This window comes from Narcine bancroftii, chromosome 6 (genome assembly GCF_036971445.1).
Source record: "Narcine bancroftii isolate sNarBan1 chromosome 6, sNarBan1.hap1, whole genome shotgun sequence".
NCBI lineage: Eukaryota > Metazoa > Chordata > Chondrichthyes > Torpediniformes > Narcinidae > Narcine > Narcine bancroftii.
Window position 1 is genome coordinate 23,881,387 of NC_091474.1, and position 16,308 is coordinate 23,897,694.

Sequence of the window (16,308 nt, forward strand, 5' to 3'; positions counted from 1 at the left end):
TTCCACAGGAGGCCAAAATACATCACCAAGGTTTTGGGCCTGGTCCCTATGTCAAGGCGTGAGCAAAAAGCAGAGACACTTGAATTAAAAAAAAAGACGGGGAGAGGAGGGAAGCACAAATCAACAGCCAAGAGGCCAGAGGTAGACATGGATAGGAGGGCCCAGGAGAGAAAAGCTGAGAGCCCAGACTAACTTCCACAGCCACAAGCCCTCTCATCCATGCCAACCTATGACCTGTGTTGGCCTGTGTTCCTCCCCCTGCCTTTTTATTCAGGTGCCTGCCTGTCTTCTGCTCATACCTCAATGAAGGGCTCAGGCCTGGAATGTTGATTATACATCTTTACTTTCCAATGGACGCTGCAAAACCTGCTGAGTTTCTCCGGCACATTTGAGTATTAACTACAATCACAGAGTTTGCAGACTTTCTTATTTCATTACATATAAATGCACCTGTCTTCAATAAGCATTTCAGAGCCTGGTCTTTGCAGCTCCTATTCAGAGTTGGATAGGTTTTCATTTTCAAAGGTGTCCTTTGAGCCCCAATCTTGGTAATTTTCAACCACCATAGTCATCCACTATAACATTTGAGTATAACTATTGGATCGAGCTTTGGGTCATTTCTTTGATTAACTACGTTTAAGTTTGAGGACATTAGGTATGGTATTGAAGGCTTTAATCAAAGGTTATCACAGAACCCACACTGGTTGCCTCATGATCTGCTTTGAAAACCCGACTGCCAGGGAACACGGAAGGCTCCAGGAAATGACAGATACACCTAAGTCAATCACTGGTACTGATACCCTGTCCATTATGGACATCGACACGAGGCACTACCTCAAGAAGGCAGCTAACCTTGAAAACTAGAGGACATGGGTTAAGGATTAAAGGGGAAGCATTAGGGGAAACTTCTTCACGCAGAGAGTGGTGGGAGTATGGAACAAGTTACGAGCTGAATTTGTAAATGCGGGCTCAATTTTGACATTTAAGAAAGTTTGAACAGGTACAAGGATGGGAGAGGTATGGAGGGATATGCTCCCCGGTTCAAGTCAATGGGGACGAGGCAGAAAAATAGTTTGACACAGACTAGAATGGCTGAAGGGCCTGTTTCTGAGCTGTAGTGTTCTATGCTTCTAACATTGACCATTACCCTGGCCATCTCACTCCTCTCTGCGAGTACAGAAGCCTGAGGTATGGAAACTCTAGGTTCAAGAACAATTTCTTTCTAACAGTTATCAGGCTCTTGAACTACCCAGTATTGCTTAAACCATGAACCTTCAAAGATCTGTGTACTCTTCTGACAAAACATATTCATTGGACAGTATAATTGGCTACCCAAATGTGAATATTTATTAAATTATTTATTTTATTTATTCTTCTGTTTATAATTATTATCTTTGTGGCACTTTAATTAACTTAATTTATGTGAGTGTCTTTTATGTAATGGAGAAACAGCAGCAAGTTTAAGACTTTCCTTCCAGTTCTAAATTCTATTTGGCAATTAACTCTCATGCTGATATTGATTCTCAGAACTAAAGGTGAAATATAAATGCAAGAGCAATGTCCTCAATGGGTCAGTCAACATTTTTGGACCACAGATATAGGAGAAGTAGTCGGCCATTCGGCCCATTGAGTCTGCTCTGCCATTCCATCATGAGCCTTCTCCCACTCAGCTCCACTCCCCTGCCTTGTTTGATACCCTGATGATTCAGATACCCATCAACTCTGCCTTAATTACACCCAACCTCATGGCCTTCACAGCTGCCCGTGGCAGCAAAATCTAGAGGTTCACCACTTGCTGGCTAAAAGAAATTTCTCAGCATCTGTTTTAAATGAGAGCCCTTCAATCCTGAAGTTGTGCCCTTTTGTTCTAGACTCACCAGCATTGGAAACAATGACATATCTACCCTGTTCAGCCCCTTCAACATTCGAAATGCTTCTATGAGGATGCCCCTCATTCTTCTGAACTCCAAGGTGTACAATCCAAATGTTCCTCATATGCCATTCCCTTCATTCCAGGAATCATTCTTGTAAATCTTCTCCAACGCCAAGACATCCTTCTTTAAATAAGGAGCCTGGAACTGAACCCTATAAACTGTACCATGGGAGTTCTGAGTTATGAGGAGTTAACACATCCTGACACAAAACGTTGACTGACCACTTCTACCCACAGGCATTGCCTGGCCCACTGAGTTTCTTCAACAGCTCATGGTTCAAGCATCTGCAGCTTTTGTGTTTCTCCATAAGTGCAAGAACCTGGCTTACTCCGAGCCTCTTGACAAGCCTGGATTTAATTAAATTTTTAAAAAAATTTAATTTAGACATATGGCATGGTAGCAGGCCATTCGGGCCCACAAACCCATGTTGCCCATATACACCAATTAACCTTCGATCCTGATATTTTACTTTGGAAGGGTGGGAGGAAACTGGAGCACTGGAAAGCCCATGCAGACACAGGGAGAATGTACAGACAGTGCCAGATTTTACTCTGGGAGACCAGACAATCATGCCTGGGTAATCTGCCATAAAACAATTAGAAAGGTGAGTCTAAATGACTTGCGAAAGAACGCTTCTGTCAGTGAAGGGTGTGTGGAATTTCAGGCACTTTTCCCCAGAGGACGATCAGGTGGCTTGAACTCAGTCCATTTCCTGCCAATGGAATTGTGCCAAGACAGCTGGGCCCTAGTGCAGGTGATTCACACCATCGCCACTTCCACATTTTCCCACTTACATTCCAAAGCATTCACCATATCAAAATCTTTCCCAGACCCACAGTAATAACAAACAATTTACTTCGACTTCTTCCCTCAATCTCAGTCCACTAATTCCTGCTGCAGGCCAGGTGCCTGGATGTACATTTTACGTCAACAGGCTCGAGCAATTTTATCCTCTGTCTGAGGCAGAGACATCTGCCAAGCTCCAGTTAAACTGAAACACTTGGGGAGTATGTGAGTTGTCACAAGGCAAGGATTTGGAACAGATTCCCAAGCCCGCTATTTTTCAATGATGGGTGAATTTTGAGATCTCGGACATAGGACAAAAGCCTGAATATAAATTTTTAGCTTGAAGGACTTGCAGCAGTTTGGCTCAGCTGCCTCCCTCTTGCCAAGAGAACTCAGAGGTTCCTCAAGCTCCAGTCAAATCACCCCATGTGTGTTTTCATTACTGGTTTAGCACTGTAGCAGAAAGGAGTTAATCCAGTGCCCATTGTATGGTCTGGTCTAACAGCATTCCCGTATGCAAAAATACCTGGTGTAGAAAAGCAGCTGAAAATTCGTCACTGGCTGCCCAAAATCAACCAATGCCAAACTGAATGTCTCCTTGCTCAACTTCAGCCTTGAGAGGGAGATACGACAAAGTTGTTTCCCATGGTAGGGGAGTCAAGGACAAGAGGCCATGAAGGGCTCCTATTTAAAATGGAGGTGTGGAGGAATTTTTTTCACCAAAGAGTGGTGAATCTCAGGAATTTGCTACCACGGTTGGCTGTGGAGGCCAAGTCATTGGGTGCATTTAAGCCAGAAAATAATAGGTATCTGAATAGTATCAAAGGTGGTGGTGAGAAGGCTGGGGACTGGGGCCGAGTGGGAGAATGGATCAGCTCCGATGGAATGGCAGAACCTTTCAATTTGCTAAATGGCCTACTTCTGTCCTTGTATCTCTTGGTCGTAAGGAGAAGTCAGGGGGACACACAGAGCTAGTCCCATCTGTGTGTGTGTGGCTCATATCCCACAAAACCCATCCTTTCCGTGAAACTGTCCAAAACTTATTTTCCTGGGTTCAACTCTGGATACAGGGGAGTGGGAGGGTCAGAGGGTAGAACAGAGAATCTCTCACCCCTGACTCAGACGCACGCACACACACACACACACACACACACACACACACACACACACACACACACACACACACACACACACACACACAAAATGTACTACAGTACCTCACAGCACACGCACAAACCAAACAGATTCACAGAGCATTAAGTACTGTTCCCTAACAAGCACTCAAATACAGCCCATAGTCACACGTGCTCTAATGCACACTAGCACACTCCCGCATTCACAGGCTACCACTCAACAAACCCACACACAGAGCATGAAATAAGGTAGGCACAAACATGAAATCATAAGTGCTTTTTTCTCCCCCTTGCTCTCTCTCTCTCTCTCTCCCTCTCAAACGCATGCACACATACACAAACTGACATTGACCATAGCTGGCAATAATGCTGGAGAGGGCATGTGTGCCAGAGCGAATCTGGTGTGGCTGTCCCCACATTGAGCCCCTGCACCCATGAACAAACAGCTTAGCAAAACCCTGTCATTAACATAACATATGCCAAAAATCAAATACTGACACATGAAGCATACATCCTATCGAGAAGTTAGCATGGGTTGGGGGGCGGGGAGCAATGGAAACGGAAGAAAAAAATAGAAGAAAGAGAAATAAAGACTTGCGTTTCCACGGCATCTTTCACAATATTTTCAGGACATCCTGAAGCAGTTTAGAGCAGTGATTCTCAACCTTTTTCTTTCCACTCACATACCACTTAAGCTCTTCAGCGCTTGACGTCCTGCTTTGCGGAAACTGCCAAAATGTTTGGCCTGGAAGTCAGCCTGAAGAAAACTGAGGTCCTCCATCAGCCAGCTCCCCACCATGACTACCAGCCCCCCCACATCTCCATCGGGCACACAAAACTCAAAACGGTCAACCAGTTTACCTATCTCGGCTGCACCATTTCATCAGATGCAAGGATCGACAATGAGATAGACAACAGACTCGCCAAGGCAAATAGCGCCTTTGGAAGACTACACAAAAGAGTCTGGAAAAACAACCAACTGAAAAACCTCACAAAGATAAGCGTATACAGAGCCGTTGTCATACCCACACTCCTGTTCGGCTCCGAATCATGGGTCCTCTACCGGCACCACCTACGGCTCCTAGAACGCTTCCACCAGCGTTGTCTCCGCTCCATCCTCAACATCCATTGGAGCGCTCACACCCCTAACGTCGAGGTACTCGAGATGGCAGAGGTCGACAGCATCGAGTCCACGCTGCTGAAGATCCAGCTGCGCTGGATGGGTCACGTCTCCAGAATGGAGGACCATCGCCTTCCCAAGATCGTATTATATGGCGAGCTCTCCACTGGCCACCGTGACAGAGGTGCACCAAAGAAAAGGTACAAGGACTGCCTAAAGAAATCTCTTGGTGCCTGCCACATTGACCACCGCCAGTGGGCTGATAACGCCTCAAACCGTGCATCTTGGCGCCTCACAGTTTGGCGGGCAGCAGCCTCCTTTGAAGAAGACCGCAGAGCCCACCTCACTGACAAAAGGCAAAGGAGGAAAAACCCAACACCCAACCCCAACCAACCAATTTTCCCTTGCAACCGCTGCAATCGTGTCTGCCTGTCCCGCATCGGACTGGTCAGCCACAAACGAGCCTGCAGCTGACGTGGACTTTTTACCCCCTCCATAAATCTTCGTCCGCGAAGCCAAGCCAAAGAGAAAGAAAAGAAAAGATGCCATAGGTGCTCTATGATTAAGGGACTACTTAAGGTGGAATGTGGGTGGAAAGAAAGGTTGAAAATCACTGTTTTAATCATACCCAATTGACTCGTTATGTTCACGGTTTCACAACTCCAAAGGAAATGGGACAATGGCAAGTTTTATCAAGCAAACTATTTCAGTAACAATTGGGTCTTGAAAAAACGATTTTCAACTTCCCTTCCCATTCACATCCCACCTTAAGCAATCCCTTACTAATCACAGAGCACCGATGGCATAGGGATTACTTAAGGTGGGATGTGAGTGGAAAGAAAAAGGTTGAGAACCACTGGTTTAGAGCAAATAAAATAATGTTGCAGTGTGGTAATTGTTATAAGAAACTCAGCGATGATTTGTGCACACCAAGTTCCCGTGAACTTCCATGGCATACCAACTATGTCATTCTTTATTGCATAATGTGAACCATGCAATAATTATTGACTGGGATGCAAAGGGTTAACTGTCTTTGACATAATGGCATGGTGCCTTTCATGCCTACGGGGGAGAGCATGGAGACTCAGTGCTTCTTCACACCTTGAGAGTGCAGCACTTCCTCAGTCACACACAGGAGGAGCAACCTGAATCTTGGTATTGGTGTGGCTGGAATGGGACTTGAACCCAAAACTGTTCAGCTCCTGTTCTTGGTTTGCTATCAGAGAAAATGCCCTCCCACTCTAATGTACCTTCCCCTTTCTGCTTTTCCCCCTTCTATCACCTCCCCACTGCTTGCTGGCTTTGAGGAAGAGTATTGTGGCAGGACAACTCCATAAACTCTTTGTATCAGTAAGGGCATTCTGCCCATGCACTCTATATGTACACATCACAATGGGTCTCTGTGGGTGTCCTAGTGCTGGTGTGGACTGTAGATCAGACCAATCAATATCTGCTTCTTGGTTTCTTCATATGGATGTGATGTTGAAGAGGAACCAGGGCATAGGAGTGTCATTGGCAAATGCCCAACTAGACCAGGGCCAGGAAGGGTGATTCAAGCCACAGGATTGGAGTCTGGGGTCAGAGAGAAGATTGGTTCAATGGCCTAGCACCAGAGCAGAAGCTGGGGATGCAGTTGGTGGGGGGGTGTCAGGAGCAAGATCTGGGGTTATGTCATATACATGGGAGCGATTTATCTCACTGTATCATTGCATCATCCTGATCAATGTGGAAATCCCCCTGATGTGTACCCCATGAACTTGAATTTTGTGCCTTGTGATGGGTGGGTCACTGAGCTGGTGCTGGGGAGGGTGGGGCGAGTGAATGTTACTCCCTTGCTCAAGAAGAAAGGTTGGTCAATTTAACGCTGGTGGTGGGAAAGCTCTTCAAATCATTGATCCAGAACAGGGTTAACAGTCACTAGGAGGAATACAAACTAATTCCGTGCCCCTGCTGGGATTTGTTGAAAGAAAAGTTCACCAATTTGATCGTTGCAGTTGCAGTAAAAGTCAATGAGAAAGTAATGCAGTTGATGTGAACTTCCAAAGGCTTCTGATCTGGTTTGTTGGAACACATGGTGTGAGAGGGACAGTGAGAGCAGAGGTACGGAGCCTTCTTTGGACCTCACTGGAGTAATATGCACAGTTTGGCACTCTCGACCACACAAAGGATAAAATATAAGCAGAACGTGCGAGAAACACTGCCTCTTTGAATCGTACAGAGGGTATCGGTTAATTGGGTATAAATTGAGCAGCATGGACTACTGGCCTGAAATGGCCTGTTACAGTGCTGTATGTCTAAATTTAGGCACCATCCAAGGTAGAAAATATTGGGTCAAAGATTCTTCTGATAAAGGGGCACTGAACTGAATTGAATTAAATCGTATGTTGCCAGATGCATTGAGATACAGCAAAAAAAAAAACTCTTTTGCGTACTGTCCAGGAAAGTCCACCCAAACTTCAGTACAGGAAGTAGTGCAGTAAGTGCACAGTATGGAACAATTCCAGACCATCTTGCAAAATCTCACCATATTTCAACAGATACATCAAATATTGTTTGACAACCTTTCAGTGAAACGCCTAGGGATAATTTTTAACATTAAAGTTGATGCTGGTTACATCACAGTCCTGAGAATGATAAGTAGAAAATTCTCCAATACTGATTTATCTTAGCTAGGAGGCTTTAAGAACGTAAGAAATAGGAGGAGTCATCTGGCCCATCATTCAATGAGATCATGTTTGATCTGATGACAGGCTCGCCTCCACCTACCTGCTTTTTCCCCCATACGGAGATGAGAAGGAGCTGCTTTTCCAGAGGGTGGTGAATCTGTAGAATACACTGCCCACTGATGCGGTGGAGGCGACCTCATTAAATATATTTAAGACAAGGTTGGATAGATTTCGGAGTAGTAGGGGAATTTAAGGGGTACGGGGATAAGGCAAGAAGGTGGAGAGGAGGCCATCATCAGATCAGCCAATTATCACATTGAATGGCAGAGCAGGCATGATGGGCCTACTCCTGCTCTGCCAATTATCACATTGAATGGCAGAGCAGGCATGATGGGCCTACTCCTGCTCCGCCAATTATCACATTGAATGGCAGAGCAGGCATGATGGGCCTACTCCTGCTCCGCCAATTATCACATTGAATGGCAGAGCAGGCATGATGGGCCTACTCCTGCTCCGCCAATTATCACATTGAATGGCAGAGCAGGCATGATGGGCCTACTCCTGCTCCGCCAATTATCACATTGAATGGCAGAGCAGGCATGATGGGCCTACTCCTGCTCCGCCAATTATCACATTGAATGGCAGAGGAGGCATGATGGGCCTACTCCTGCTCCTATTTATGTTCATCATATTTGTCACATAATAACATATTTTAAAAATGTAACATCCATGATGTTACATGATGGCTGCAGGAAGTAAGAATTTTGGTGCATCTGTATGACAAACTTATGGAAAGGGATGAGAGTGGAAGAGCTCTAAAAGCATGAAGGAAACTCAAGGGTTAATGCTTCAATGTCTTTTTTTGTACAAATTCCTGCCCAGGTGGCTCAACAGAATGTGTGTGTTGTCAATACATTAGTCAGACAGAAGCCCCAGCAGGCCTTTCAATTCTCACTTGTACATCTTGTTCCCTGTGCACACTCCTCACACACTCCCCCCCCCCCCCCCCCTCTCTTACCGAGAGTTCCTGTTGCGCTCCAACCATCGTGGAGCTATAGAAAACTTCACTTGCACAGTCTTCTGCCACCTGACCGACATGGCTGTTAAAGTGTCCCGGCACACAGTTGGCAGAGTTAAGGGCCTGGTAACCTGACGGGCGCAGGTGCCTCGGATTCTGAGTTCTGGTCCAACCCCAGCCAGTGGCTTTGACTGTAAAAATGTTTGCCTTCCATCAGAGGGGATGGCAGGAGGAAAAGTGGGGGGAGTGGTGGAAGACACCAGGAATCATTGCAGATGTCACAATTGGCAACATGCCCATCAAATTAGTGTTGCTAATTCTTTTATATTTCAATTACCCAAACTGCTAAGATTATTTCAAACGAGCAAGCTTCAGTCAATGAGCAGTTCACATAACGAGCTCTGTATAAAGAGATAAAGAGGGTTTGCATTTTTCTAAGAGGAAAAGAGACATAAAGAAAGGGAAACACCTAACATGAAATGAAAGTGCAGAAGCCATTTTTTTAGACCATGGAAACCGGCCCTTTCAGCCCACAAGCCGTGCTGCTGAAATACTCCAATTGACCTACAACGCCCCCCCCACCCCCCACCCCAATACATTTTGAAGGGTGGGAGGAAACCAGAGCACCTGGAGGAAACCCACATAGACACAGTGAGAGCGCACAAACTCCTCGCAGACAGCGCCAGATTCGAATCGGAGTTGCTGGCGCTGTTACGGCATTGCGCTAATCACTACGCTAATCGTGGTCCCCTCTTCCTGTCCATATTAATTTAACTCAGGATGGGAGATCCCGTTGTAAAGTTGTCCCTGTGCTGTGTCCACATCTCATCCCCAAATAAGCAGACAATGCTGAAAGCGTCATTGGCCTTACCCCTTGCCACTTTTCATCAGGACCTCGCTAACCACGATGGCTGGTTGGTTAGTAAACAATGGGAATAGAATGCCCTTCCAAGGGCATTTTCTTCCAAGGGTAGTTGTGGAGGGTGATACAAAAGAGACAGTTAAAAGGCTCTTGGATGTAAGAAAATCAGGGGGCTGGGTGGGTGGGGTGGGGTGGGGGAAATGGATATGGACTTTGAGGGAAGGGTTAGATTGATCGTGGAGTAGAACCGAATAAATTGGCACACCATTATTGGCTGAAGGTCCTACACCGTACTGTAATTGTACTCTGTTGGTGATGCTGGCAAATAAGCAGTTTTTATGTGATATTGGTTGAGAGGCAAATATTGGCCAAGTGCCTGGAAGACACAGGGGAGAGGACAGATGCATTATTTCACTCATTCAATAGGACTTGTAGCGTCTCGACGGAACATTTTTGCCTGAAAGATGGTGCTTCTGACCGTGCAGCACTCTCTTGGTACAGCAGGGGGGGTGGGGGGGGGGGGGGGGCGGCTACCAGCTCGTTAGCACAGGAGATATGCTGCTGCACCTTTATCGGAGTAAAAGCTCGACCCAACCACAGCTGGTTGTAGCCCTCCCTTCCCCTGCCCTGGAGCTCAAGGGCTCAGAACTTCTCCCAGGCCCAATCCAAGATGAATGCATCTGCTGGAAAACAGAATCTCTGTGCTGCACATTTGTAGGGCTGGACAAGAAGAGATCATACGTGATAACTAAACCCATTATCCTGACCCGGAGAAAGGATTGGATATGATAGAGCAGTGTGGTCAATGTAGCGGTTAGTGCAATGCTATTACAGTGCCAACGATAGGGGTTCAAATCCAGCGCTCTCTGTAAGGAGTTTGCACATGGGTTTCTTCCCATTGTTCAAAATGTACAGGGGTCGTAGATTAAATTGGGCAGCATGGGCTCATGGGCCAGAAAGTCCTGTTACCATGTTGTATGTCTATATTTAAATTTGATTGCCCTGACCCAAGCATTCCTGCATAGAGTAACCCCTCCCCCCCTCCACAAGATCAAGGCCATTCAGGTCTCATGAGACTGAGGATGGATGGTAGAGCTCTAGAAGGAAAGGGACATTATGGTCACTTTCTCAAAGGAAAACCGGTCTCCTGAGTGCCAGGCTCTGCTAGAAACTGGATTTGGTGGAATATCCCTTCTCCAGCAGAAGAACAAGGCTTGGGAAGATGTTAATCACAGACCGATTATTCACTCGTAGGTGTTGAAACTCTTGGTTGGGGTCTTTGAGACCTCGATCAATGCTAGACATATTTTCTTCAGGTCCCCAGCTTCACATATTCCATTTACTGGATCATATGCAAACCTTCACACTTTGCAGGTCCTATTTGGTTTTCACAGCAGATGTCCCAGCTCAGCAAATTTACCACCACCATCCCCAGACAGTAAAAATAAATATAGTTGTGGATCAGTGGACAGTGCCATTGTCTGAGTCGGGGGAGGGGAGGGGGTTTGTGGGGTCAAATCCCTCTGTAGATACTCACACAAAAAGTCCAGGCTGATGCCCCAGTACCTTGTAGTTAATAATTAACCCCATAATTCATTCTGTCTTCAGTGCTACTCAGAGAAGCCCCGTTTAATGTGGAGAATGTCATTTGGCTCCTCTTCTCTCTCTGGTGCTGGGAACGATGCCAGGAGATGTTAACAATGCAACTATGGATGTGAGCTTCACTCAGTGACGTAGCCATGACTGCGTGTATCGACAGAGATCAAGGCTCAGCTCGGTACAGCGTGTGAGAGATCCCACCACCTGCACACATCTGTCATAGAGTTATAGACAGCTGCAACACACAAACTGGCTCTTTGACTTATCAAATCCGTGTCTACAATCAACCACCCGTTTACACTAAACACACATTAAATTTTTTAATTTACAGATACAGTATGATATCAGGCCCTTCTGGCCCATCAACCCATGTAGCCCAAATACACCATTTAATCTACAAACATCCTTATCTTTGATCTATGGGAGGAAACAAACACCTGGAGGAAACCCATGTAAATATGGGGAGAACACGCAAACTGCTTACAGCCACAGATCTGAACCCAGGTCGCTGGTGTAAAAGTGCTGCACTAACCATGCCGCCCTAAATTAATTCCATCTTATTCATCTGAGATTTGCGTCAACTCCCCCAGTTTCTACCCCTCACCCACACATCAGGGGAAATTGACAGCAGCCAATTAACCTGCCAACCCTCAAGTCTTTGAGATGTGGCAGGAAACAGGAGGCAGCCCATGTATTCATGGAGAGAACACAGACAGTACCAGGGGTCAGAATCCAACCCAGGACTCTGGCAGCAGCCCTACAGACTGCGCCACAGTGCTGCCCATCTGCTCGTCTCTGCTTTCACCCAATGATGTCCTCTGCCGATTGCACCATGCGGATAAGACTTCGAGAGCTCTTTCTCTTGAAGTAACCTTTCCCATATCTCTAGTCCTGGGAAAGGCAGTGGATGCTGGAGGGACAGTGAAATTATGGAAACCATAAACAGGATAAGGCATGAATTGAGTAATATCTGTGAGCATCACACTGTCACCCTCCATGTATGCACGGTAGAACATGCTCCTTCCCAAATTAAATTAACCGTATTTTCCAAAAATATTGAAGGGATTGAATACTTTTAATTGGAACTTCTGTAAAATAGTTTACCATGTATCTTCGTTTGCGCCATTCAAACCACACTCAGAGCATTATAATTTAATGGGAGGTGCCTGTTAAATAAAAGGTCCAAGCAACATTTTAACAGCAAGATCAAAGATTCTTTTATTGATAGCGCTTGTTCCATGTGATCTCCTGGACAGATTTAATCACCAGAATTTTTGTTTCCATTTTTGGTTCTGCTTTTCTCTCTGAACATTTTCCCTTTCCCGGGAGATTACAAGACTGCAACAGTTAGACCAGGAATGATGGGAGGAATATATTCAGTTGCTGGGGCCTGATCCTCATGAGACTGCAGCAAGTCTGTGTGAGGGCCTGATTTTTGCCGAACAGTAACTCTGCAATTGTCCTCCAGGATAAGTCAGGAGAGTGGTTCACAGGTTTAGTTTAGAAATTAACAAGATAAATATGGGTATTAGCAGACTTCTTCATCACTCAGTGAGTGAAATGCAGAGTTTTTAAAAAAATCATAAAACGGGCGAGGTGGGGGACAGGAGAAAACTCTGCTGGAGCAACTACAGACGAGCAGCATCTGTGGAGGAAATGAACTTTTAATCCAAAAAGGGAAAGATCATTTACCATAGTTCACTGAACTCTATTCCAGTACAGTGTAACTGTGTGCAATGCTTCAACCCTTCCCATTAACGCACCCCAGCCCAGCTGACAGCCAATGGGAAAACCGACTGCACATTTGGGAAATTCCTCAGATACTGCTCTCCCATCCAGAAGGATTATCATCGAACCACAATTGACCATGGCAATTGATTGGTGTAACTCCCAGAGTTGACCACAGCAGATTGCATTTACAAAGAAGCTCAAACTTAATAAAAGTGCAGGAGCATCACCCAACAAAATCCCCACAGAACATTATCGGCAAAGGCGAATGATAGGAGTTTTAAGGAATGCTTCAAAGGAGGAGAGAATTCTGCACCTCGTTGTGACTCCAGATAGGACAGAACTTGAAGGACACAACACTGTGCCTAAGGAGATGTTTCACTGGAGTTACACTACTGTTAAATAGAATAACAAACTGGGCTCAATGAGGCAACCTGAAGGAGGTTCCTATTCCCAGAAAGGTTACACTAAGGTTACTACAGCTGTGCTCTCCACCATACTAATTCACTGGAAGATGACCAGTTCACCAGTCCTGATAGCCGTCAGCCTCACCATCAATAGAACTATAGAATGCCATTCAGTTCATTGTGCTTAGAACATAGAACATTACAGCACAGTCAATCCACGATGTTGTGCCGACCTATACACACCTACTCAACAAATTAAACCTTCTCAACCTCACACCCATAACCTCCAATTTTCTTGCATCCATGTGCCTGTCGAAGAATCTTTTAAGTGCCACATTGTGCCAGTTTGCACCACCACACCTGGCAATGCATTCCAGGCAACCATTACTCCCTGTGTAAAAAGAAAATTTACTCTGACCTCTCCTCTAAACCTTACTCCCATCACCTTGTACAGATGTTCTCTGGTGTGTGTGCTAGTCTCAGCACTGGAAGGGTGCCTCTCTTAATATTGTAGAGCTCTATTAAGTCACCTCTCATCCTTATTTGCTCCAAGGAGAAGAACATGAGCACTGCCCATCTTGTCTCCGATCCAGTCCACTTCCTGGTAAACCTCCTCTGTGCCCTCTCCATGGCTTCCACATCTTCCCTGTAATGAAGCAACCAGAAGGGAACACAATATTCCAAGTGGGGTCTCACCAGAGATTTGTAGATCTGCCACATTACCTCACGGCACTTGAACGCAATTGCTTGTCGCAATTCTTCGGGCAAGCTAAACTTCTTTCCCAATGGATCCACAAATATTTGTGCCCAGAAGACTGCAGAAAGCAGCAAATATAGTCAGGTCCATCACAGGCTCTGACCTCCCACCTATTGCAGACCTCTATGTGAGGCGCTCCCTCAAGAAGGCAGCCAACCTCAAAGGATCCCCATCACCCTGGTCTCAACCTCTTCTAACTGCTCCCTTTGGGGGAAAAGGTACAGAAGCCTGAAAGGCAACAGTTTCTTTCCATCAGCTATTGTTCTTAAATGCCACAAAAGGACTGTCTGCACAATTGCAAGCCACTTTTTTTTGCACTGTGTCACTGTGAATATTTATTATCTATCTCATGTATTTCAAAGCTCAAATTTATTGTCAGTACATGGCTTCACATACAACCCTGAGATTCTTTTTCCTGCGGGCGAGGCAGAATTTCTACTTATCAGTAATGTAAACTGTACTCAAGAAAAGATACAAAAACAAAAGAAAGAAATGTGAACAAAGAAAGAAGTGCCACAAACTGCATTGCAGAACATAAATATTCAATACAAATAATGTGCAAAGAGTCTTTAAATTAGTTTGTTGTTTTGGAGTCTGATGGTGGAGGGATGGAAACTGTTCTTCAACCTAGTCGTACAAGCCTACCTCTTTCCTGGTGGCAAGAACGAGAGCAGAGCGGGTCCTGTTTTATCTCTTTTAAATTAATTCAATTTGTCTGCTATTATAGTTTTCCTTCACAAGTATCTGTTCAGCTGCAGCAACTAAGAATTTCAGTGCAAATATACATTGTACAATGTGTATGACATTAAACTCATTATCGTTATACCCATTTCATTGATGGTAGGACACGTGCTATCAAATCTAGTTCCACTGTCTGATGTAGTGAGACATACCAGCTCACAGTGGTTCACTGACTAAAACACAGCTTGCTCACTAATCTTTTGTTCATCCTTGTAAGTCTCTCCCCTCCTGTTCCCGACCTTTCTCCTGGTTTCTTCCCATCGAAGCCCCCTCAGGGACATGGCGATCTATTTGAAAGTATATCAGTGCAGAAAGGATCTTGAAGCAATGCTGAGGTATGCTGGCCAATGCCTAGTGGATTGAACCAAAATCCCGCATTTATAAAATTAAAATGGCTAAAATAGCAGCAAGGGATTTAAGATGAATGGACGAGGCCTCCTTACAACTGTCCCAAAGCATCATTACGAGGCTTATGAATTATTAACAGGGAATATCCAGGGTGGTCTTGTGGTTTACATATTCAGAAGCCAAGTGCCACTCTCCACTGAATGACCTTCCCAATGGACGGCCACTTTTCAAGGAGTCTTCAGGGGCAGAGGTTCGATGCAGAATGTTGAGCCAGATGCTCCCTTTAATTTTGCTCCCTCAGAAGGAACATTTCAAAAGGCAGAGCAAGGAACGATAAGGGGTATCATCAGCATGGATGGGCAAAATATTAGTAAGATGCCATTTCTGTGCTGTACCACGGCCTGCCTCGATGATAAGGGCAAAGATACATTGATTGCAAAATGGCAGTACTGCTGCTAGTTCTGATCTGGGGAGAATGGGAAGCGGAGACACAGCCCTCTCCCGCGGGATCCTAACACCCAGGCCGACTGCCAATGGCTCTGTACAGGCTTTAAACAGCCTGCTAAAGGAGCCGGTGGTGTTTTATTTAAAATCCTATGACCACAGGGTCTGGACCTAAGATGACGACGCCTGTGTTCACCAGTAGCCATGAGGATTGACAGGATCCAGGGAAGCAGTTGACTGCTGAAGGGCACCAGTAACAGGGAGAACACCCCCTGTTGAGAAAGAGAAGCAGAGGAGGTGACTGTAAGGATGTTGACCACAGTGCGAACCAACAAGGGGCTCTGCGGCTGAAGCACATGCACAGGAAGTGGCCTGCTGGCAACTTAAGGTGGAGGGACTCTTGCCAAGCTACAAGCTGCTGGAGATGCCTCATGGGTGCAGGGTGTTTGGACTGGGATTCAAGAGGATGCTGAGGGCAAGGAGGGCTCCCAAAAGGCCTGGGCACTGAAGGCTTCCCATCCTGTCAGAGGTTTAGATCTGGGCTCAGGTTGCCGATGGTTTGAACTGAACTGGAGACTTGTGTGGCTACAAAGACTCTGGGAGTGCTGGAGACAAATCTATGGACACTCTGTGACTCGGGGGGGGGGGGGGGGGGGAGCGGAGGAGGACGGGAGGACTCCCTTTTTCTCTGACTGTAAGAGTTGCCAGGCTAATGGTAATGGTGAATCTTTACTTGCCACATGGGGAGGCACACTGGCGTAGCTG

The 16,308-nt window shown here is 45.8% G+C and overlaps 1 protein-coding gene across 2 annotated transcripts in view; it reads right to left on the reverse strand.

Moving 5' to 3' along the window:
* Positions 1-16,308, reverse strand: part of LOC138735825 (protein CBFA2T1-like) — a 221,214-nt gene that overhangs the window by 154,612 nt on the left and 50,294 nt on the right. The window lies entirely within an intron of this gene.